Raw genomic sequence first — 24,420 nt, 5'->3', positions numbered from 1 at the left:
TGGTTTAACCAATACACATGTATTTATCTGAGCAGCCAGTGCTTCACTATTTATAGAGAAGAAAAATAGTCCCACGTGTCCTCTGACCTGATTGAAAACACAGTTTAGGCCAATGTGCTAGGCTTGCCTTAATGCTTTGTTACAGCCTCCTCATTTTATTCCAGTGATCTAGAGGGAATTAAAATATAATAAGGGTAGTCTTCCCTTCTTTCTTCACCACTCCTAAAATAGCATATGGGCATTGGGGGCTGCGGAATAGCATCGTGCTACACCGTTATCTTTAAATCCCATCTAAAAGAATGTATCTGTGGGAAGGAGAAGCTGTTGCTTCTTTGCTTTTTCACTTTTTTTCCCACTGGAACAAATTCTGTTGGCAGCCTTTGCAACATGTGCGCTGACCTGGTTGACACCAAGCGTTCACCAAACACACAACTGCCTTTGGAAGCATGATGCTAGTACATAGTTTCCTTAAAACCACCCCTGGTTTTCTCAGTGTGGCAGTTCAGTGCAGACACAAGAATGATATATTTGAAGAAGAGGAAGAGTATGACTGACTGGGAGGGGAGTTTCAAGGAGAAAATGTTGGCATGGAAGAAAGACTGTGAAGAGGAGAAAATACAGAGGATACATTGAAAATGAAGTTAAGTGATGGCAAGTGTTGAGGGTGCTTGAGTACAGAATACGCTGAGTATCCTGCACAGGGGCAGGACTGGGCTAAGTTGCACATCAAACGTGAAATTCAGCAGTTTTCACTCAGGTATATTGTCTGTTTTAAACATTCTCCAGCCATCATTATCACAGTGCTTTCAGCCCTATTCCCTAAACAGAGGGGAACATTACTTACATTCAACAATTAAAATGCCCCTGCTCTGACCTCATCAGTCTATGGGCCCAGTCTGCCTCCAATTGCATTGGGGAAATGTGTACTGCTGCAGGGCAGTGAGGCAGACACCCAAGCATGCAAGGAGAAGGGAAGGCTCAGGAAAGACCTCGAGAAGTTGGATGCAGCAGCAGCATAGTGCAGCCTGTGTTTGCAACAGGTGGTGCTTATCATGCAAATGTCTACATTACTGTAGAACAGTCATCTTCAACTCCAAGGGGCATGCCTGTGGCTGTATGAACCTGCACAACCCAGGCTGCAGGAGGTTCACTGTACTGTACATTGTGCAGGTGCAGAGTGAGGAGCAATTCCTGTCCTAAAGCTTTGCCTCATATTCCCAGAAAACAAAGAGAAGTTGAGATAAAATCTCACTGAAAGAATAACAGTGGGTCATAGGCCTGTTGAAAAGCCAGTTTTTTGTAACCAGAACTGTTGAATCTAGATACAAAGATCATCTTTACTGAAATATCTTTTGTCTGAAACTCTGAGTCCATGGTTATCATGTCTTGGACCAGAACAACTTTAGTTCCTTACTTCAAAACAAAGATCCTGCCACTCCCAAAGGAGCTGAATTAGATCAGGCTTTTTTTGCCAGGTTCTGATGTAAGGGAAGTCTTGACAGAGTTCCCAAACGTGAAGCATCTTGCTACGTCTTGCTGCAGAAAAGGCTTCTGTTCCAAGCTGATCATAGACTGATCCAGATACACCAGAATGGCAATTTTTAATGTGAATGGGATAAGTGAAAGAAAAAATATTATTGCTTAGGTACTCATATGGTGGTTAGCTTGTAAGTAAAGATGTAAGAATTGCTGAGGGAACTCTGCCTGAGGAACCCATCACACGCTGCCTGAAATCAGGTACGTGCAGTAGCATGCACATACGTTCACAGGCACGCGTACAGCTTGTGAATTCCCAGCTGCTTTGCATCAAAGGCACTGCAGAAGGAGTCATCAGGCACTGTTTTGCAGGATTATTTCATTTGCTCTTCACTAACTTACTTGAGATGCATCAGGAAGGGTTCATAAGTAGGTCACGCAGGCTTCCTTAATGCTCTTCTTCACTCTGATGATTTCTGCTCCCATGTGATGACTTTCTATCCCAGAAAGCAAAAAACTGCATCAAGGCTAGTTCTTCAGGCCCTGCTGCAGGGAGCTGGATGTGCTCCTGTTCCACACTTGCAGGATTCTCCCTCTGGACCAGAATTCCTGGTTTCATTTTCAGTGCCAGCTGCAAAGATCTGTGGACTTTTGGAAGAGGACAAAGCAGGTCTGAACCCATGTCCTTCATGCAGCAAATGGTGCTATTGCCTGCCAACAGAAAGTACAGGATTGGGCCCTTTCTGTAGGGCTTAGGACCAATGCCTTTCATCACTAATTCTGAATATCAGCCCAAGCTGGTTTACCGCAGAATGCAAATCATCTCCCTTCTGAATATGCACTTTGCAAACCATCTGCCTTCTGAATATGTTCTTTTAAGTGTCATTTTGAATGTCTTTGCCTTGATTTTTCTTGTTTATTTCTGATTGATTGATTTATCTTTTAATTGCAAGGTATTTGTCAGCGCGTGGATGTTTATCTTCCATTTAGTAACGCTGGCGTAACAACGTTGCTGAATCCTGATTCGTATCAGCAAGAGCAAAGCAATTCTGCTCCTCCTCTCTAAGTATCAATCTTTCGCTCTGCCAAATGTATTGGTTGTGCTGTTTGCCAACATTCCCTTCTTCTGTGCAGCCAGCAACAGGCTGCAAAGCTGCCCAGTCAACTGGAAGACAATGGCACCATTCATGTGTGCAGTTATTCACTTGGACAAATGTTTGCAGAGATACAGTCTGACTGGGACAGACCTCTTGTTTGAACACTTCTGAAGGATGGAATTTTACAACACTAATGTTTTCAATTCATTTATTAAAGAGCTGTAGAGGCAGATTCTTAGCAGGATTATAGTATTATCACTCAAAATGGCTTCACTTTGGCTTCCTTGCTTTTTACCAGCTTGAGAGCTTTTCCTATATTTCTTCATCCACAGCATAGTCTCAAGTACCAACATGACATTTACTTTTAGTACAGTGGAATTTATTAAAATAAAACCTTCTATGCATTAACACTTCTTTTCATTATGTGCAGTACGGCCTTCTGTAGTCATCCTGCTTTATTCCCCCACTATGCCACAGAAATTATTTTATTTTTATTATATAGCTTAAATCATAGAGCGATGTTCAATTTATGACCCTCGTTACTCGAGTCAGGGGGCCAAGAAGAAATATCAGTGCAATAAAAGAGTGGAGCTGGTAGAGTGTGAGCGTTGTCAGAATGTCTCATCTAGGATTCATGCGGTATAAAACTTTATCGAAAGACTTAAAGCATATGCTTAAGTGATCTTATATTTGGCATTTTTAATTAGTGAAAGCTCAGCAATGAAGATGTTGTGCTGCATGATGAGATTAGGTCAGATGATACATGGCTGTGTGGTGTGGCATCTTAAATAGGAACCACCTTATGGCAAGTCGGAGCTATTTCGATGTCGCATTTAAAGAAATTGCTTCTCAGGGAAAGTTGATTGGTTTCATAAGAGAAGCAGCAGGGTTTTGAGGATTCCTGTGTGGGAGAATGGGGACAATGGGCAGCCTCAGATCATCTCCATTTCAGTTTCTTTTCTCTCATTCATTCAGTTAATATTTGTGTATGTGCATGCTTGTTATGAGAAAGGTTGCGTGCATCTTTAAACAGAAAAATGACTTTACGTGGCCTGAAGAATCCAGTGCAGCACATATAGCCAGGAAGCTGTATTTTGTCCTCTAAAACATGAGCAAATTCCTTCTTCTGTTCCACTGTGGTTTTGATTATAATGGTAAGGCATGAACTTTTGGTTGAATACCATAGATGTAAGATTTCCTTAATCTGTTTTGCTCCAGTACCTCTGCTTTTCTTTTTCTTCCTTTTCCCCTTTTACTCCACTCATGCACTTTCAGACCCAGGCTGAGCTTTACTTTGACAGCACATCCATGGTAGAGACTGTTTAAGGAAGATGATCCTCTACTGCCACATCTCCAGAGTCTGCCTGTTCAGAAGATACTTTATGGCACTTCATCACTTGGATAAATATCAGAAACATCCTTTCCAGGAAAATCTTGATATTTAGCTCATGGAGTCCATTTGATTGATATTTATGAAAGAGATCATAGAATCATGGAATGGCCTGGGTTGAGAAGGACCACAACGATCATCTAGTTTCAACCCCCTGCTATGTGCAGGGCCGCCAACCACCAGACCAGGCTGCCCATAGCCACATCCAGCCTGGCCTTCAATGCCAGGAATGAGGCATCCACAGTCTCCTTGGGCAACCTGTTCCAGTGCATCACCACCCTCTGTGTGAAAAACTTCCTCCTAATATCTAACTTAAATCTCCCTTGTCTCAATTTAAAACCATTGGTCCTATCAAGGATGAAAATCCTGATTCGAATTTAAGCATCAGTTAAGGAAAACTGAGACTGTCATTCAACTGCAGATCACTGATTTATGAACTGCACAGATTTCTTCCTTGTCTCAGAGACCAGACTTAGAAAATACACAACAGGTGAATGAGACCTCATGAAAAAAGAGAAGACGCCCCTGTACATTTTTATCAAAATAATGTATTACACAGGAAATCCAGGATTGTTGAAATTTCTTTGCTGGCCTTATAAATAAGGTAAATAAAGAAGAGAGATTTTTAGGTTAGAGTAGATTGCTGCTTCTCTGGACAACTCATAGCAAGAAGCATTTGTTCTGCTAACTGATACTAGAACGCACCATTCATGTTTAATGAAAAGGTCAGTTCTGCTAGAAACTATCTTACTGGCTTGTTACATTCTATTGCACTATACTTTTTGCCTGTAAGATGGAAAGCTTTGATGGAGTATCTAACATACATAAAAGAAAATATCACAATTCCTTTAAACTGAAGAACATCTCTACAGTAATATCCACTGCGGAGGTGAAGGCCTTACAAGGAGGGAAGTTTTTTAATTTATTGGCCTGCAGAGAATAATTTACTTGGAGATTCACGCATTTTCTATCTGGTGGAAGCTAAACCATATCCTGCTGTATTGATCTTCAGCACTGTGCTTCCATCATTTGAGATCAGTGGGGAATGATATGAATATGGATGAAAAGGTCATCAGTGTCAGGACAAGCCAGCCTGCTTCCACGGGGTCAACTGGGGGGGCAGCTTTAATTATTTATAGCATGCAAGCCATCAGCTGGAGATTTATATGCTTGCCAGGCATTTTAAAAGAAGTAATCAGAGTAATATTTATTTCTTTGGGGGAAACAGTTGGATTAGCAGCACCATAGGATTGTATAAGCCACCAGATGGAGACCAGCAGAGCAGTATTTTCATGATGGAGGAGCAGCGGATTGATTACTTGCAGGTTATTAAAAGATTCAGGATACTTTGGGATAATCTTCTTTAGTCAGCAGGTGCATGAACTCCCGTGTTCTCCATATTCATTGAATCATCTTAAAACCCGGCAAAGTGTGTGTGCCAGCTAAATACATGCACATGTCTCAGAGCTGTGCTTTTCACCAAAAAGCTCCATCTGCTTCAGGTAAACAGAGCAATTCCTACTGACACAGAATAAGGCAAGCCAGGCATGGACTGTGGTATTTTTTCAATGCATCCACGCTGGTCTAGATGACACAAGAGTGCAAGGTATTTTCATATTTTGCAGGGTACTTTCATTATGAGAAAGCTAAGTCCTGAAAACAACTTGTGGGTACGTGAGATGATGGGCAGAGGAAGGCAAAGTAACACCTGAACAAGAACCAGAGGTACCACATTGCCAGTTGTCTGGACCCTTTCAATATCTATCATACGGCATGGGTGCCCATTAGGAGATAACAGAACTGCCTGACTGCCATTGTTATATCAGTTTGTTTGCATTTTCCTGCATTTTCTGCAGGAAAATCTTCAGGAGAAGCAGCTCTCAATTGATTGAGTCTGGTTACCGCAGGCAGGCAGGGCCATGTTGTATTTCACTGGCCAGGTCACATACTGGAGGCTTTAGAAGCTCTCAGAGAAGGGTGCAGCCATCACCAAACTGCTTCTCCTTTCCCTGGAGTGCACATTTTTTTCACTGATTTGTGTTTTTCTCTAGCACCAGTTCAAGAGTTCCAGAGCAGCAAGGAGGCAGGTGTAATACCAGCAAATAGGGCCTCTGAGGAAAAACAGCAATCTCTGCTGGTCACGCATGCCTAATAGCCAATTGCTTAAAGATTGGAATGGATTATGCTGCTAAATATCACTAAGGAGGCGGTTGCCAATTCTTTTGCAACACATCACAGTGCAGAGCCTTTTCCATGCACATCACCTCCTCTCTCCATCTTGTCTAGCTGCATTTTGTCTTCCCCCTAGCTGCTGTAGGCCAGATTTCTCCTCTTGGGATCTTAAAGAAACGTCCTTGAGCTTTCCACCCACTCACTGTGAGTTGAATTTAAATACAGAGACATTCATTAGCTCTGCATTGTCTTAATTTCTCATTCATTCTCAAGAGTTATCTTCTCCACTCTACATTTTAACGTTAGGCGTTTCTCAGTGCCTGGGTTTGCATATCCATTACCTCCAACACATGGTGGAGATTAGAGGAGCAAACACAGCACAGACATGCCACGAAGAGGTCCTCCAAGTGGTGTGCTTAGAGACTGAACTGCATACATTGTACTATGCATTGAGCTGCTCAGCATTGCTGAAGTATAAATCATCATTCAGTAGAACCTAATGTATACCTGGAAAAGATGAAAATCAAATCCCTCCACGATCCTAGGTAAAATGGAGATAACTTATTAGAATTTTAAAAAGAAAGGCAATAAAGTGAGGAGGGGCAAGAGATGGTATAGTTAAGGCTGATTGTGTTGTCTGTAATTTTTTTTTGTTGTTGTTATAGCTTGTAATAGCTGAACACACAAAGAAAAGAAATTAAGCAACATCTTTGACTCCAATAATCACATTTATAAGAAGCCCTCTTATTAACATGAGGAGAACAGGAAATTCTCCAGTGTGTGGCCTGACTGGTCCTGTGATCTGTTGTTCAGCAGTAAGCTGATTGCCTGGGACACGTCTGGACAGGGAGAGGAGCCGAGGTTAACCGCACAGAGCTCACTGTGCCCTTTCACAGTGAATTCAGCAAAGTTTATGCAAATATATTCTGCACATACTTGAAGGGAGGGTAAAGAGCAATACAGTACTGGACTGGTGGGACAAAAGGACTTTTGAAATTTCCGGTTAATACTTGAAAGTGTTTTGAAGAGTGCACTGTCCACGTTTGCCAGGTTTCTTTGTCCCTGAAGGACAAACGTCTTGCAGAAGCATGGTTCATGCTTTCTCTCCCCCATAATGGCCACAATAGCTTTCCAAGAGATGACATTTCCTGCTTTAAGGCAAAACAAAACCAAAATGCAGAACATCATCCAGAAAGCCTATGTTTTAAAATACGCTTTTTGTTTGTCCTTAAAGGGGACAGAATTGGAGATCAAGAACAACAGTGTGATTCCTTGCACACTGCAGAGCCATGCACGCAGTGAATAGGAGGAGAGCACAGCATTTGCACAGCCAGGGCACTCCCAGCACATGAACCTCTAAGTGCCAGGAGTGTCCAGGAAGAGAGCAGTCTGTGTGATGTAACCCAACCCACATGAATGGAAGTCGGCACCTTCAGAGCCCTAATCACAGGATCTGGTCACAGACCATAGTCATTAACTGAGAGAGCACTGATGTCAGCGGCCATCAGGCACTGCCTCACTCTGCAGGTTTGTAGGTCCATGCCACTTCTGAGCCGTGTTATCAAAGTTAATCCATTTTCTTCCATCTCTGTGCTGCAGCTGGTTAATTTTTTACATTGGAAGCACTTAGAATGGATGGTGCCTAGAAATCAGCTTTTAAAAACATCAGATGAAAAATGCCCGCAGTTGTAAAACAAATTTAAGGCTTAAGGAGAGTATAGTGCTGCCTTTCACACTAATTTAAATCTTGAACTGCAGCCATCTTTACCTTTAACAAAATCAGTAGGAGCATGTGATGTGTCAGCCATTGCCCATTTCAATCTGAAGTCATGTTGGCGTCCAGAAACAAAGATAGCAGCATCCTGGGAGGCTGCATTCATCCCTGAGCAGCCTTCAGGATTGCATTGCTGCAGTCTTGAACAATCAGGTCCTAAGTCAGTTGTGGGGATTTCAGATAGAGCAGGACAATAAGCTGCCTTTTGGCTCTAGTTTACATGTAAGCTGTTTCAGAAGCACGAGCATCACAAGATGGAAGTGGTCAAATTGTTGATGTTGATGTGAAGATGACTGAGGTGTTCAATAAATATTTTTGTTCAGACTTTGGAAACAAGAAGAATCACGCATTGATGTCATGAGGAGACAATGCACTTTCCATCCCATTAGTAACCAAGGAGGCTATTAAACAGCATTACTGAGGATAAACATTATTACCTTAACAGGTCCATGCAACTGTCACCCTCACAACCAGAGTGAATTGGCTCAAGGGATCTCTGCTCCTCTCCCATTTCATCTTGGAGGACTTCAGACGTTTTACAGGATTGGAGAAATGCTGCATTTGGACAAACTAATAAAAACATAACTCAAGCAGCTAGGCCGTTCTAAGCCAGTTAGCATAGCAATTCTGGGCAAAGTAATGAAATGCTAATATAAAAGTCAACAAATGAAAGGTGTAAATAACAGAGGTCAACATGATTTACGGGGAAAAAAAGTCTTGTGAAAGAAGCTTGATTTTCTATTTTCGTGAAACTATCGGTTTGGCTGACAACAGCAACTAAATACAGATAATTTATATAATTTATAAAAATAATACAGATAATAAATAGATAATTTATTGTGCAGTTCTCTCATTGTAAGTTAAGGCAGTAGCTAATAACTTAGGAAGTAAGTGAATTAAGAGCTGAGTAACTGGCAAATCTAAAGTAAAACGCAACTCTCAGTAGGGAGTTGGCAGGAATCAGAAGTGCAGCCAGGTTCTGACATTACACCCAACACCACTCAGCTTTCTTTTCTAAGGTGAGTGCGTTGTGCACTTTGTATAAAATGGACTTCAGTTTAAAAAAGACGATGTCACAGTTTGTAGGAGTCACTGCTAAAGCCAGTTTCTACCACTGCCTCCTCTGCAACTGGTTTGGCCTGGGCCCCGAACGGAAAATACGACTGTATAACTGGATGAGATACATACATGAGATCTCTCCCAGCTCAGGCAGAAAGGAGTGCTGTGACCCAGCTGCAGGGACCCATGGGAGAGCTCAAAAGGCACAGATTTTGGGAGTCAGAGTTTCAGTCATCAAAACAGTCATGCTGGGAATATTTAGCACAGCTGAGTGCTTCATCTGAGCTCTTGCAGTTTTGGCCGGGTAGCTTAAAAATAGAAAGCTGGGAAGTAAACATGGATATGTCAATGTCCTTACAGAGCAAGAGTTCACATCTCTGAGAACTTAGGCTCCAAATTTCTCTTCTCGGGTAGGGAGAAAGGCAAGGAAAGCTTTGAACAGTCTCATAGCGTAAGAGTAAATCTGTGGAAATCTATTTATGTTAGCAGAGGGTCTGACTGTGCACATTTATTCTGCTCTGTGTAATTAGCACCATTGCCTCCTGGTAATTATTTTACTCTCCATGAACACAGCCATTAACCTGGAAGGAAGAGAAAAAGAAGAAGTAGGGGCATGTGGGAAAGACTTTGAACACCAGATTCATTCACTAGTTAGGAAAAAAAGAGCATATTTAGAAGCTTAATTAACGAAAAGTCTATCTCAAGGAATGCAGCTTACTACTAATAGATATCATGAAAATTCATCAATTCACTGCTGCAAATGAGGTTTTGCTGGCTGCAGACAGTTGCACGGAGCTCTTCCCTCTCTGCTTCTTTGCAATCTAATGGTAAGTGACGTCCAGAACTGAGTTTTCCTGCAGGCCTTTATGCAATTAGTGTGATTCCTTGGCACTGGATGCTAATGATTCACCTGGATTGAGTCACACACGAGGCAGTGTGGCTCTGGAACGCTTCCCGCTACAACGGCTGTGCTCAGCAAATCTGGGAGGTGAGTACAAAGGATCTTGCAACTGCTAAGCCTTCTAGGGAAAAGGAGAGGCTTAAAAGGAGTTCAGCAGTCACTTGCACTGATCACAGCCATGGATTTTATAAATCAAATCTTCTCTGCTGGAGAAAAGTAATTTCAGGGTATCTAAGACTTGAAGGGAGATGTCATAAGTAGAAGGCTGGGTTTGGGAACAGCGTGGGTGTTGGGAAGGTATTGTGGAGTTCCACAAAACTGAGAGAAGACAAGGAGCAAAGAGCAACAGTGGAGACACTCCAAACCTGCCCTGCTCCATCAGTCATTGGGAAAATGGCACAGGCCTGGGGATAGGCAACAGCCCATTTGGAAAGAAGGCAGGCAGACATGCAAAGAAAGCAGGGGAGGCATCGCTTGGCATTTGGGGAGCAGAGGTGGTGCAGGTGGCAGTGCCATGAAGAACAGAGTGAAAGAAAATGAAACATTCTTGAAGTGATGCTGGTTTTACTGGGCAGTTGAGGCTCTGTTGTTCTCAGCAGGGTGCGATGGGAAGAGGCACAGGGTTGCAAGATTTTCCATCAGTGTGGATGGATAACTCCAGCAGCCCCTCCCCTGCCCACTGTTATGCAGCAGCACTACAATCTCGATCAAGTATTTATTAAGAGGTGTTTTACTGGGCAAATGACACATCACTGGGCCCCACCTGTGGGCATTTGTGAGGTGTGGTTGTTGCAGTGTCCCTGCTGTCCTCAGTGCCTCAATGACACCACTGCTGGTATAGACTAAAAGTGGTCTGTGCGCTCTCTCAAGGTGGGATTGCAATGGGCTACCCAGAACATGTGCATGGGGCAGGGCAGGAGGTGAGCAATCAGCCTGACAAGTCCATGAGTGAATATTCACGTACGTGTCCAACACATTCAAGTGTCCCTTTGCATACAGAAGTGCATTAGCTCATCACATTGAGCAGTCTGTTAACTGAGTTAATAGCTGGAACAGGCAAAACTCAGAGTAGTGGATGACATGAACATTTCTGCTTTGGTTTTCAAGATCTGTGTTGCTTGAACCTGTTTATCCTGTGTCTAGTTCCATGATCTGATTAAATCACAAGTCAGCAAAAGAATTAAGCTCAAAATTATGATGTTTGCCCAGCAGTTCTCTTTAAGGTATCAAAACAGCTTGCCTATAAAAAGCCGTACATGTTTTTCCCAGAGCCGCCTTTCTTGCCTTGTATGATATGCCCAGTAAATCCCAGTATATTGGCCTTCAGAGGCATAGATGGCATCTTGGCCATCTTCACTTGGCCATATGTTAATGTCCGGGGGAGGAAGGTGGTTCAGGTGTGCAGGAGAAGCAGGCAGATCTCCTGCTAGATCCCACCATCTTTTGGACACAGATGGCATTGCTAGGATTTCTGAAAATAGAGGGTTACCAGTATGTACTGTAAAACACCTTTTCCCTTCCTGTTTTTTCTTAGAAATAGCTAAAGAAAGCTGGCCTCAGTTAATGGGCCCGAGGCAGAGATAGGTTGGAGGGCTTTAACCCAAATGACTAAGCCTTAAACAAAATGTAACTAAGGGAAAATAGGTTTGTGAGAGGAAGTTAGAAGTAGCAATGCCAACCTCACCTACAGTAGGCATTATGTCAACCATGCTCAACATTTTGTGGTTTTAGTCCTCTGCAAGATTTGTAATAGGCTGTCAGCTTTTTCCTTCATATTCTTGATCACATCAAGAGATATGCTTAATTAGAGAATCATTTGGACAGTGCCTAGGTGAAATAAGGGATTTTAAGCCTGTCTTGTAGATAATGTGGTTTCTAAGTTTCTGTTTTTGTATGATTCCTTCAATTGTTGTAACACTGTTCCTGCACAGAGCAGCACCTGTATACCACAATCATTAGTTTTAAATGAAAATATACAAATAATTGTATACATCAATGCATGTGAAATAAAAAAATAAAATTTAAAAAACAAAACAAGAACAAAAACAAAATGTCAAAAAAAACAAAACAAACAAAAAACAAAAAACAAACACTTGGAGAATCTTTAAGAATATGAACTCTAAGTTTTGAAAACTAAATAAGCTTATTGTAATGCAGTTCACCAGTATAAAGTGGTGTATACGGAGTTTTATGCCTGTCTGGCTTTCTTTTCTTCCAAAAATGAATACTAGAATTGTTACAATCTCTTTTATACTAAAACAGTGCCTTTGTGAAGAATGGAGATGGATGAGCAATTTTCTCTTGTAGTGATGCCAGTATAATTAAAGAGGCAGAAGCAGAAGTGGAAATTGCTTCTTCACATGAATGATTGCATCTGGGATGCAATACAGAGGTGAAAAAAGCAGGGAATGCCTTAAGATTGGCCTTCCTGTGACCATCACACCTGCTGTGGTATATATGTAGATGGTCAGCTCCTTTCAGATCAATCACTCAAAACCGCCTTATTTGACTTTTTTACTGTTCAGTATTTCACATTCATCACTTCAAAGCCAAGTGCTCTCAAATTTCAGGTCCTTTTCCCTTCCCCATTTGCCTTTATTATGGACTTCTTTATGTGCATTACAAAGCTTAGCTGCCTCCCAGGTTCTGGCTAGTGCTCTGCTGTCCTCAGGCAACCACATCTCAAAACCCCAAATATAAACATCTCAGGCTCTACTTTGAGAACAACTCTGGGCTTCTCTTTCCAGTACTCATCCCTACAAGGAGGACATCCTTCCAGCCCCAAGAGTTAGAAGCTGTCTCCTTCAAAACCAAAATTCCTCATGGGACAACCTGGTCCTGCTGATCCTGGTGCCACCACTGAAGCACAAAACCAATGCCTGCACTCTCTGCAGTGCATAGCCCACAGCACAGCATGCTCAGACACACAGCCCCATCTCTGTCAGATCCAGTTTGCCTGACTGATAACTGTCTCTGATCTCTTTTGCTCAAGAAGCAATGGTGGAAGGTCATATGCTATGAAGTGCTGGAAATCGTCATCTTTTCTCGCTGGGGCCACTGCTCTGCTCCACACTGTGGACTCCACACTGTGGATACTCCTTGCTTGTGTTAGTGCTAAATTCATTTCCTAAGGCAATACAAACAACAACAACAGCAGCAACAGCACAAAACAAACAAAAAAAAACACACCTTCAATGTCAGGACTGCTCCCTTTCCCTCCTGAGAGAGAAATCCTCAATCATTGCCTCCTCCTACACTCGTCTTCCTTTCACATACACAACCAGATTGAGCAGAGCGTCCCAGACGAAGTCTCACCAGCTTATGTACCTTCATGGCCTTCATCCTTCCTCATACCTACTGGAAACACATTCCCACCCCTTACATCCTTAGAGCAAACACACCACCATCAGCGCCATGCTATGTTGGTGAGTCTTGGACCTCCTTCACTTGGATGAAGCACTGAGGTCTTCCCAGTCATTCCCAAGTGTCAGTGACCTGTTTCATGGCCAAAGATCCATTGTTACTCCATTAACTCATGCTCAGAGCAACTGAATTTGATCCTCTTCTTCTCCTGCCATTCATGCTCCACTAGGACATGCAAGCTCTCCCTCTCCACAGCCATTTTCCACCTTCCTCCTGTAGGAAGAGCTCCAGCAGCTTTCTCCCAGTGCTAGTGCCTTCCTCACTGCTCACAACACCCTGGCCCTTACATCCTTACCCCATCAAAACACTCCTACTAATTCCCACCTTAATGCATAATTTCCTGTTTGGCACTTTATCAACTGCTCTGGGAAACAAGGTGGGTACATGCTGTACATCTTATCTGGAAGATCAGTTCTCCTATCAAAGAAAGCTAACAGGTTAGGCTAGCATGGTTGACTTGGGATAACGTTATCTCATCTTCTATTGCTTCCATAGCGATAATTGCTCATTCCTTCAAAGTTTCTTTTAAAGCCTTTCATCGCATTGAAGTAAGATTAATCTAACCTGTGGCTGTCCTGAGCTCACCTTTCCTCTCTACTTGTTTTAATTTTGTGCACAAATGCTGTGTGTTATTTGCCATAATATTTGCTCCAGATTAGATCATATGGGCTTTAAACCTTCTCTGCAAAAGTGTTCAGCTGTCTTTTGCTGCATACTTTTAGCAGAAAGTAATAACTATGAAACAAACATACAGTGCTCAAGAGCACACAGAGTCATGTTTTCTGAAGACTTTCTGCAAAAGGAGCTGGCCAGAGGAAATCGTATCCATGACTTCACTGGAGAGAGGAGTAGTTTGCTCACTGAGAAAAGCCAAAGCACTATAGCACAGTGGAGTGAGGAAGGAAAGTATGACATCATTTTTGTCCAGGAGTTGGAGAGCAGGATGTTGTCATTGGCCATGTATCTGCCCACCTAAAATATTTATACACCTCCCATCATCTTTTAACTGAGCACTCAGCAACCTGTAATAGGCTCATTCCCTTCTGAGGCAGGGAAATTAACATTTTTCACTTTACGGGATAAAAAGTAAGGCATAGAGTAGACTAGATTTATGTAATATAATACCATAATAACATACATATGCATAATAGCTTGTAACGACTATTTTAGAATCTTTAGCTGCACTCTGTTTTTTGTAGTGCAACAAAAACAAAAGTAGCCCAGTGTGGGAAAATGGCTTACAGTTATCAAACATGTGGAGCAGGTTTTTGTGGCAAAAGAAGGAGTCTCAGAACCTCAATGGCAGTATAACTTTTACCCTTGCTAATTAGCAAAATGCATCTGTAGTCAAAACGCACCCCTTACAGGCATTAATCTGTAAATACGTAATACACATTTTAACTCATTTTAAAATGTTTCTCTGCAATAAGCCTTTCATTTTAATGTGTCTGAACACTTACATACATTTACCACTATAAAATGGATGATGCTCAGAGTTTCATTGGTGAGAGCTACGTAACTGTACCATTAAAAGGCTTGGCCCCACAAAGTTTTTGGTGCTAACTCCTACTGAAACCAACCTCCAACGTTAGAAAGTAGTTACTGTGTTTGCACTGCTTCCTTAGCTAGCACATTGTGTTGCCACTTAGCACAAACTCTACAAAGGATTTCGGTCTTTTACTCTATTTCTTAATTATTATTTTTGCAAGGCAAACAGACAGGGAACGTGGAAGTATTACCTTAAATATGCACTAGAGGATGCTCTTGGGTCATCAGTGAGAGACAAGCTGCTTTCTCCTGCTCTCAACCTGCAGTGGCTCGAGATGTTTTCAGGGCTCAGAAAGTGTTTCACGGCTTAGACAGTGTTGTGAGTCTTAGAAAGGATAAGAAAAAATGTTCACATAGTGTAATGTAAATGATATAGTAGTGACAAAATCTTCTCCTCCTTGCTTGTGCAACTGTATTGCTGCTCAATATAAGTAGTATATGTTTAAAGTCTGCCTACATTCAGACAGGGACCTGGACAAGCCCAATAGTTCGTTGTTTTTTTTTCTAATTACTTACTGATTATACATTACATGGGACAAGTTGTGTTTTGGCCAGAGCACGGAGGGCAAACATCACCTAAAGGCCATTTCTAACCTTGACTGGCTGTCACTGATATTGCTGACAGCAAGGAAGAAAGGACAGGAGGGGATCTGGGTGGCTCTGCACATTGCCAGGACAGGAATGGCTCTTGTGGAGGCCAGCAGGAGGTCAGAACAAACACACTGAGCACCTGAGTGATCTGATTGTTTTATCTAAAAGTACCTTTTTCATCAAACTGCCTAATTTTACAGTATGGAAACAGTTGCAGTGCATTGGAACAAATTTGGTGTAATGGAACACCTGCATGCAAATGCAGGCTGTCAGGTGAGCACTGAACTGAGAGTAGAAAAAGGACTCCAAATGAAGGGCTTGTCATTTCTGGGGAGCTGGAAACCCAGGGGGGATTTTTATTTTTAAAAAACAGATCAGGTGTTTTCAAAACAAAAGACAAAGGAAAACCCACCACAAAATGCCACGCTGATTTCATCATGAGGTGACACGAAGGGGCTGTGACTGTAATAACCACTCCAGCCTGGGCGGCTCCTGAGGGAACAGACTTGTGAGGCCATAAGAAAACTCTTTCAGGAGCCAGGCTTGCTTCATCCTTCACTCTGAACACTCTGTTCAGCAAAACTCCTTTCAAACACAAGCCTCCTGGCTTGGAACCTGCATGAGAGACAGATAGATCATGAGGAAGGCCCTGTGTGAAGTGCAGGAGCACACACTGGGTTATACCACATTCCTGGAGGTGCATGGGAAAGCATCCCAGAGCAACACACACCTGTCTCACAAAGCTCCATGGAGACAGCACTCAAACAGATCTTCTTCCTCAAGTAACACAAGGGCAAACTGATGATCTAAGCAACATGGCCTGCTCAGGGTGGGACAATTGCAGAGTCATCTGGGAGCCTGAGGTAGGAGCTGCCTTCTCACCTCCACCAGACATCTTAGGACAAGGGGTAATGGTTTACACCTAAAAGAGAATAGTCTAGATTTAGATTTAGATTGGATGTTAGGAAGAAATTCTTCACTCAGAGGGCAGTGAGGCCCTGGCACTGCTGCCCAGAGAGCCATGGATGCCCCATCCCTGGAGGTGCTCAAGGCCAGGCTGGATGGGGCCCTGGGCAGCCTGAGCTGGTGGGAGTAACCAGCCCATGGCAGGGGTTGGAGCTGGGTGGGCTCTTAAGGTCTCTTCCAACACAACCAATTCCATGATGCTGTGATTCTATGAACTCATTTGATCCCCTAATAAACGCACAGATGAAACCAGTCCTTTGTGGCACAGGAATAGGGAAAGCAGTATTAGCTGTGCCACTACTGAAAATCCTTCACCTGGAAAGTTCGTGCTGCTGAGTGAGCAGGGAAAACAATTATAACAGCAGATGAGCGGTGTAACTTGTGGTCATGATGCTCACCTGGGACTGCAGTTTGCAATTCAAGACTTTGCCGTGGTCCAGAGAGAACATACATTGCTCAAACCGAAGTTGAAACTTCTGCTCTGAACCTCAGAATCCTGTTATGTGTTTGAACCTTTTTCCTAGGAAAATCTGTTTTCCATATAAATACCCTGATGGCCTTTCCTCCCCCAGAGACATGCTAAATGTTTGGTGTAAGCAGCTCCATGTGGTAACAAATCCCAAAGGCTAATTGTGTGGAAAAGCATTTCCTTTCATCAGTTTTAAATTTTCTGCCTTTTAGTGTTGACTGCACCCTTTCCCTTGCATCATGAGAAAGCAATGCTCAATGCACAGAGCTGGAAAGGGCCCAAGACCACCGATTCATTCTGTGAAGACCAGCGGGCTGCCAGCAGCCTTAAACAACTGTTGATCACCAACACCAACGAATTCCAAACAGATTACCAAAAAAGGGCAAGGCCAAAACCCATTTCTGGGCTATAAAAACAGATTCCTCCAACTGTCGTTACGGTGAGTAATTCAGCTTGTTTGCAGATGACAGGCAGAGCAGAGCTGTCAGTTGCTGGCAGAAGGAAAACATGCAAGCCCTTGGAAGTTGTGCAGTTTTCCTTTATTTTGCCTGAGTAGCTGCTAACATCACAAACAGCTTTTCTGAAGAAAACGCCAAATCTATCCTGTTTTACTTCAGAATGAAAAAACAGTTACTCAGAATTCCCCCAGCATCAACTTTAGGCTGTATTTACGAGAAGAGATTTCTTTCCTTCCCCCTCCCTAACTTGTCTTTCTCTTCCCAAGAGTCTGCAGCCTGCTGGCTCTTAGGTAACCTTGGCAGACTAGCAACACCAAGCATCCTACCATATCAGACCTTCATTTGCTTCCATTCCTGAAATAAGGCAACTTAAAAAAGCCAAACTCACAGACAGGCCATTAAGTCACATCATGTGCTTTCTTATGCTCATTTCCACATGTGGCGTGTGGCAGTGAACCCATCTTTCCCAGTTCCACCTCCCTTCTGTGCCAACCTGGGACTGTGTGTGCCAGGCAGAAAGGCCAGCATCACGTGGTGGGATGCATGCATGCAGCCCAAATTGGGCAAGCAGTCAGGACAGAGGATGTCTCTGTATGCAAATCTCTGCTCACCTTCCTCCCCACACAGGCATGTGATGACTGGCTAGCAATCATAATAAAAACATAAGGAAAAATTAGGCGTTACCACCCAAATCTTTTGCTGTGTCAATGCACAAGGTAATCCTAGAGCAGATTAGTCAGCAGCTTCCCGCTATCCTATAATCTCCTGCATAAACTCCACTATTCCAACATTGCTGTTCCTATAGCCCATATCCTCAGATAACCCACTGCTGCTGTGTGCCCTTCTCTGGGAAGATGTGGCATGAAGGGAAAAAATACTCTGAGCTGAGACAACTCCCCATTTATTGTCTGTAGATGTACACAGAAGGGCTGAGAAGTCAGTACAGGTAATATCTGGCTACCACACAAGAAAATGTTTGCTTTCATTTAAGTCAATAACGTCAGTTAAAATGCTTAGCAGAAATTTCTTCATGGCTCCCTGATTCAAGATCCTTTGGTAAGTGAAAAGCAGAGTGGTAATTTTTGTAAGTTTATGGCTAAGAAAACATAACCAGGTTACTATAATGTGTCACCTACACCACCATAGGGACACTGTTGAAGATGTGTTTGGCATGGAAATATCACTATGGATTTTGGGGTAAAGTAAAAGAAATATATACGCTTTTAACTATATAGTATCACCATACATGGAATTGAGCACATTGAAAAAGTCAGTCTTCAGAGATTTTTTGCTGTTTCCGACAGGTTCTTTTGCTACTGAAGTTTGAAAATATTCTCTTTTTTATTAGTGAGAGACAGATTGGTTGAATTCTAGATTTGAATATGATCTCGTTGTCCAACTGCTTTAATTTCCTCAAATAAAATTCTGCAGGGTTAAAAACAAAATCCTACTTCATCCATCTTCGCAGTTGTCTTTGCTTTAAAAAAGCTCCTACTTCGACTTCAACATGAACTTCTTTGTACACGTCCCACACACATTCAGATGGGCAGTTATGCGTCTTCATAACCTCAGCAGTTAAAATTTTGTTTAAATATACCCTGGTTCAAGGAGTTCCAGAGCAAGCCAAGTGTGTTGCCTGCTGTACACAGCCTTAAAAGCGAGGTCTGTTTGCATTTGTGTGTGTCATTAAAGACAATATTGACGAGCTACTGAAAGGCAGAAGTGGAGCAAGGCATCAAACACTTGAAAATAATCCAGGGACAATTTTATATTGAGAAAAGAGCTGCTCTACTCTAAAGAAGCAGAAAAAGAAGTTGAAAACAGCAGCAGAAGTTTGAGCAGATGCTAGGGCAAAGGCAGGGGGTGAGATACGGGAAGAAAGCGAACTACAGGTTCTGCTTGCTGTCAGCTAACGCCAGCTGAAGGCACACAGATAATTTTCCCATCCCAGTTTATTTCCCTTTCTTTATGCTTATGATGCAAGCACATATTGACTTGATTTTAAACAAAAACTGAACTGCATAAATTGAAGTTCCTCAAATTGTCCTGAGAAAAGAGGGATGAGGATATGAAAACCAAATATTTATACAAGTGTTTTCTTTGGGAGAGTGGAATTGATTTTACTACTTTTCTCTCAATGAATACCACTGCTTTGTACCTCCGTGGGTTAAACTTTGACCAGACACAGCCTGAGAAAGAGAGAAGAACCTATGTTCAGTTAAAACTCATTTCAAATATATCTTCCCATTAACTTTCATTCTTCTTTTTCTGTTTCCTTCCCAGTACTTTTTCCCAAATACCTTCTACAAAGAGGCCTGCACTCTGACACCCACATACAAAGGTGAGGAGCTCCCCCTGCCACACTAACAACTAGCAGGAGCACGGAGTCAGGCTTGTCTCGCTTCAGCTGGTTGTACACACACAACGTCTGAAGCATTGCGCAAGGAATCTTGTGTGATTTTTCAGGGATTAAGAGACAATGCAGAAAACAGCACATCAAGATCCTTCCATGACCCAGGTTTCCCTCATCCACATCCCACGCAACAAATGCTCCAGTGCCCTCAATTCAGTGTCTGGGTCACCAGAGTGCTCCCACCCTGGTAGCAAGGTGGGTCTGTGTGATTGGTGAGACCTTGATCCATCAATCCACCCCACGCAGAGACCAGTCCAACACAAACACAGCTTTCTATGGAAGCACATAGCATTACATAAGTGACTTTAGCATTATTAGCCTTATCACTGTCAAGAGACAAATGCTTTCTGCTGTTTACCCCTCAAACTTTGGTCAATATTTACAGTGTTGTCCTCGATGCATTAGCAAAGACATTCTCTCACATTTGCTGTCTGCCAAAAAAGCGAGTTAATTTAGATCAGTGTTACAATCCAAAGCAGTTTGAGTCATCTACATCACCGGCTATTGGTGTCCAGACAGACACCACATCCATGCACGCACACATTAATAAAGGTGTAAAAATAGACCATCAGTTCCTCTAGACCTGAAATAACACATCTGAACCCAGGAAAGCAAAAGAACTGAGAGGAATGACCTTGGCTGAGGAGCTACAATGCAGGTTTTCTTAATGCATCCTCAAGTGGTAGTGGCAAGTCTTCCCGCTGTCCTGGAGCCTGCCTTTGGGGACGGAACACCAGTGATGCTCCAGCAGGGCCAGCACTGTCTCCTCACCCAGACCTAGGTACCAAGGAGCGATGGATCAATTATTCATCAGCTAAAAGGCACACTTCTATTACAGCAGATGTTTCTCCGAATGTTTGACACTGCCCATTAACTCACCCTTTAATTTTAATTGCTTAACTAATGGTTATAGTCAAGGTTAAATGAGTTTAAATCTTCCTACTTCTTTTATGCTGCTTAATAAAAAGATACCATCTGACCTAATGAGGAAAAAGGAGGAAGAAGGAGCTGAAGCAAGTACAATCTTTGATAGGATACAAACAAATAGCCATAGCAATAGTGAATGCTCCACGAACACAGCAATCAGACCTGGTTCTCACTACAGCAGAGGAGTGATGCAAAGCTCCCTGTGGCCAAAGGTGGCCATCAGGTTGCAAATTGGGGCAGGACCCCAGCTGCACGAGGGCAGGACACGTCACCTTCCACCTTCCTGAAGCCGATAGGGAGAGGAAGCTCCTGCTCAGAAAGGTAAGAAGCATTTGTTTCACACTAGCTGAGTAGGTGACCTCCAAGCTGAGACCTCAAGTTATTTGAGTAATTCAAGTCTATAGGTCACATTGAAGTTTTCCCCATGCTTTCTCCTGCACGTATCTACAGCCCATCTGAAGAGCAGAGCTAGTGGGACAAACAGGGAAGGAGCTGTTGCGTAAGAAGTGCTGGGTTGCAGGACAGGGACGGTCTGTCCCAGCCTTGCTGCTGCGATCGCATCCTTCCAGCTGGTTGCTGTTCTAGCTCTGTACCAGGTGAGAGCATGCAGCTGGTGCTCAGTGTCCTAGAGAGAGGGTAAGCACACCAATTTCTGCAGCATGCATAGCTGTGCTCTTGCTATCTTCCAAGGCAACAAATATCATGCATTTTTTCTCTGCAAGACAGTACTCCCAGGAATAAGTAATGTAGGTGCTGTGAGTGCCACAAGAAGAATGCACCTTTCCCATCACAGCTCCCCCAGCACAGACAGCAGCTGTGGCAATCTCACCCCTCAAATCACACAGGAGGAAAACATAAGGATGCATCCTGCAGGGACTACATCACCAAGCAGGAGTCTTTCTCTCAGCAGATGCAAGCACAAAGCTACCTTCAGCATCAAACTCTTTGACAAAACTCAAGGATTCACTCACGGTGTTTCTAGCCTTTCCTGTCTGAAAGGATCTCTTGACCAGTTCAGGTCTGCCCAGAGAAAAACATCCCAGTGTAGATAGCAGAAGTAAGGTGATACAGACCAAGCTGCTCCGCAGCCCAGGGACACACGGTCAAGGAAAACATTTTTTCTCTCAGCATCCTACCAGAATGACATGAGGGGAGGAAAGAGGAAGCAGGAAGAAGAATAAGCTATTTTTTTTCAACACAGAAAAGGAAACATATATCTTTCCTTTCTGTCTTTCTTTCCTTCCTTTTATAGAATCATAGAACCATTAAGGTTGGAAAAGACGACAACTAGCTCAACCATCACCACCACGCCCACTAGCCATGTCCCTTTTTGCTCCCTTTTCAAAAGGTGAGGGATCACAGATTGATGCACACCATACTCCAGGTTGTGCTTATCATTTGGTCTAGATACTTGTTGTCTGTTTTTTGTGAAGAATTTGGAGATCGGCATGAGAATGGGCTCCACACTAGGACTAAATGAGGCAAGAGCCTGATCTCAGCTTGGATGGTGCCGCTCAAGCTCAGTTCAGACATTACACCCAACCCAGGCTCTAGTACCATGTTCCCACTTCGGCTCACCATAGAATCATTAAAGGTGGAAAGACCGCTAAGATCATCTAGTCCAACCATCAAACCACACAGCCTCTCACTCAAGTTCCACAAATCCAGTCCCCACTTAGACCAAACACGTTACAACCAGCTACCTCACTGCAGTCATGCATTAGCTGCTGCTATGATCACAACTTGGAACGGGCCCAGGCCTTGATTTCTACATGGAAAAAGGGAAAACCATTAAGGAACATCAGCCTGTCCTCTGTTGCCACATCAGTTACATCACAGCTGTTAGGATCAGGGCTGCCCTCAGTTAAACATCCCTTTATAGAATCACAGAATCACCAAAGTTGGAAAAGACCTCCAAGATCATCTAGTCCAACCATTTGCCCATCACCAATATTTCCCACTAAACTATGTCCATCTCTCATCCCATGAGCAGTTTAGCAGAGGAGGACACCTCCTCCTTTCCCCTAAATCTGCTCCACCAAAATGGAACCAAGGAGCTGAGAGCTGCTGACCTCGCAGCTCTGCGTGCAGCAGGCACTCCTCTCAGTCTCATCACCTCTTCTCAGCTAAGCAATCACAAAGTAGAACAAGGCTCTCTACTTTAGTTTCTAAACTGAAAGAAAAAAAAAAGTTACTTAGGTTTTTGGTGCTTTTTGTCTTTTTCCATGTTTTTCCCTCCCCCAAGCAGGCTCACGAGGACATCCACTCATTTGCTTTTGGCTCCGGCTCAGCAGCGTTCAGTAGTGACAACCATCAATCCTGCCAGACAGCCGCCGGCACAGGCTGCTGGGAGTGGGCGATCTCCATTTTGCAGCTCCGCTGCAATGTGCGTGCGGCTCTGGGCGGGCTGGCGGGCAGCCAGGCGCTCGGCATCGCCCTCCCACCCGGAGAGGTGTCTCGACAGAGCGAGGTGCCAAGAGCGTGGTGCCAACCGTGCCCATCCTGCAAATAGAGGCAGCAGCATGGCGGGGCTGTTCATCCCATGCGTTTCAGTGTCACCAAGTTCGCCATCGGTGAGATTTTTCCACCCACTAAGCGGTGCTGAGTTTAATTCTACGGATGGCTCAGTGCAGAAAAAAGAAAGGCTGCATGAAGCACTCCCTTCAGCTGGCAATTTCAAGGTCCAGCCGAGGGTGTGCTACCAGCTTGCCCGTACCCTTTGGTGAAGATCAGATTTCTGAGTGCAGAATGGAGGATTTCATTCTTTGTTCTTGAACTTATTCTTTCCATTGCAGGGTCCAGTGGAATGTAATCTCTCTAGATGCCAGCACCTCTTAGGAAATTGTAATATAGCAGCTATGCGCTCTAAGTGGCTTATTCATACACAGAGACTAGTAATATCCTTGGGGGAACGTTTAGAAATGGTGCGCAGTGATGCGATCCCGGCACAGGCAGGCTTTCCTTCAGCAGAGGCTCTGTCCCAAATCCACGCTTGTTTTCAAGAGAAGCAGCAGAGCTTGCATTTTGCATTTTCCTCTCAGTTTGTTTAAAGTGTTTTCTTGCTGTTTAAAGCAACCAGCGCTTCCTTCCTGGGAGGGAGGCAATGCTTTTAGGGTTACTGTAAATAATCAGAGCCAGTACAATTGGCTGAGTAAATTATCCTGTCTGCTGACACTAACAGACTCCATCGAGCTACTGGGAACTTCATCAGCTTTTTTCCCTCTTACTATTATTGTAACAAAACAAAGATTTGCCGAGAGCTTTGCAGCAAACCAAGAGCAACACCTCGCAGACTGCAGCGCCAAGGCTCAATTTGCAAAGACCTCATGCAGTGGCTCCAAATGAAGAGGTCCATCAAGGAGAGAACCAAGGGGCTCAAGGAGCCAACTGGCAGATGATGGCATGACAGAGCCCAAAGGAAACTCCAGTGCTGCCAATGCAACTGCCTGCAGCATGCACCAGGAGCCAGGTGCTGCTGCTGGATGTCATTTTGTGGGGCTGGGGAGCCAGGATGGCACTTTGCAACATAAGAAGCTGATGGAGCTGTAGGTGTCCCTGTTCATTGCAGGGGAGTTGGACCCGGTGGCCTTTGAAGGTCCCTCCCAGTTCAAACAATTCTATGACTCTATGATTCTAGTCTAACAAAGAGGGGATGGAGGGACAGCTGTGGTCCCCATGCCCATTATATCTTGGGGATGGCAAGCAAGAGTATGAAAAGACCTGGAGAGAGGCATAGGTAGGTTTCTTACAGAAAGA

The 24,420-nt window shown here is 43.5% G+C and overlaps 2 long non-coding RNA genes across 2 annotated transcripts; one reads left to right on the top strand and one right to left on the bottom strand.

Annotated features, from left to right (window-relative positions):
* Positions 1-4,244: 4,244 nt before the first annotated feature.
* Positions 4,245-16,253, bottom strand: LOC104911254. Its single transcript, XR_793769.3, has 4 exons — positions 16,162-16,253; positions 15,844-16,046; positions 15,032-15,165; positions 4,245-9,549 (listed from the first exon to the last, which is right to left on the bottom strand). It is a non-coding gene; the product is annotated as an uncharacterized LOC104911254 (long non-coding RNA).
* Positions 16,189-19,012, top strand: LOC109367900. Its single transcript, XR_004159987.1, has 2 exons — positions 16,189-16,294; positions 17,079-19,012. It is a non-coding gene; the product is annotated as an uncharacterized LOC109367900 (long non-coding RNA).
* Positions 19,013-24,420: the final 5,408 nt, after the last annotated feature.

Source organism: Meleagris gallopavo, chromosome 5 (assembly GCF_000146605.3).
Source record: "Meleagris gallopavo isolate NT-WF06-2002-E0010 breed Aviagen turkey brand Nicholas breeding stock chromosome 5, Turkey_5.1, whole genome shotgun sequence".
NCBI lineage: Eukaryota > Metazoa > Chordata > Aves > Galliformes > Phasianidae > Meleagris > Meleagris gallopavo.
This window is presented reverse-complemented; position numbering and strand designations above follow the sequence as displayed.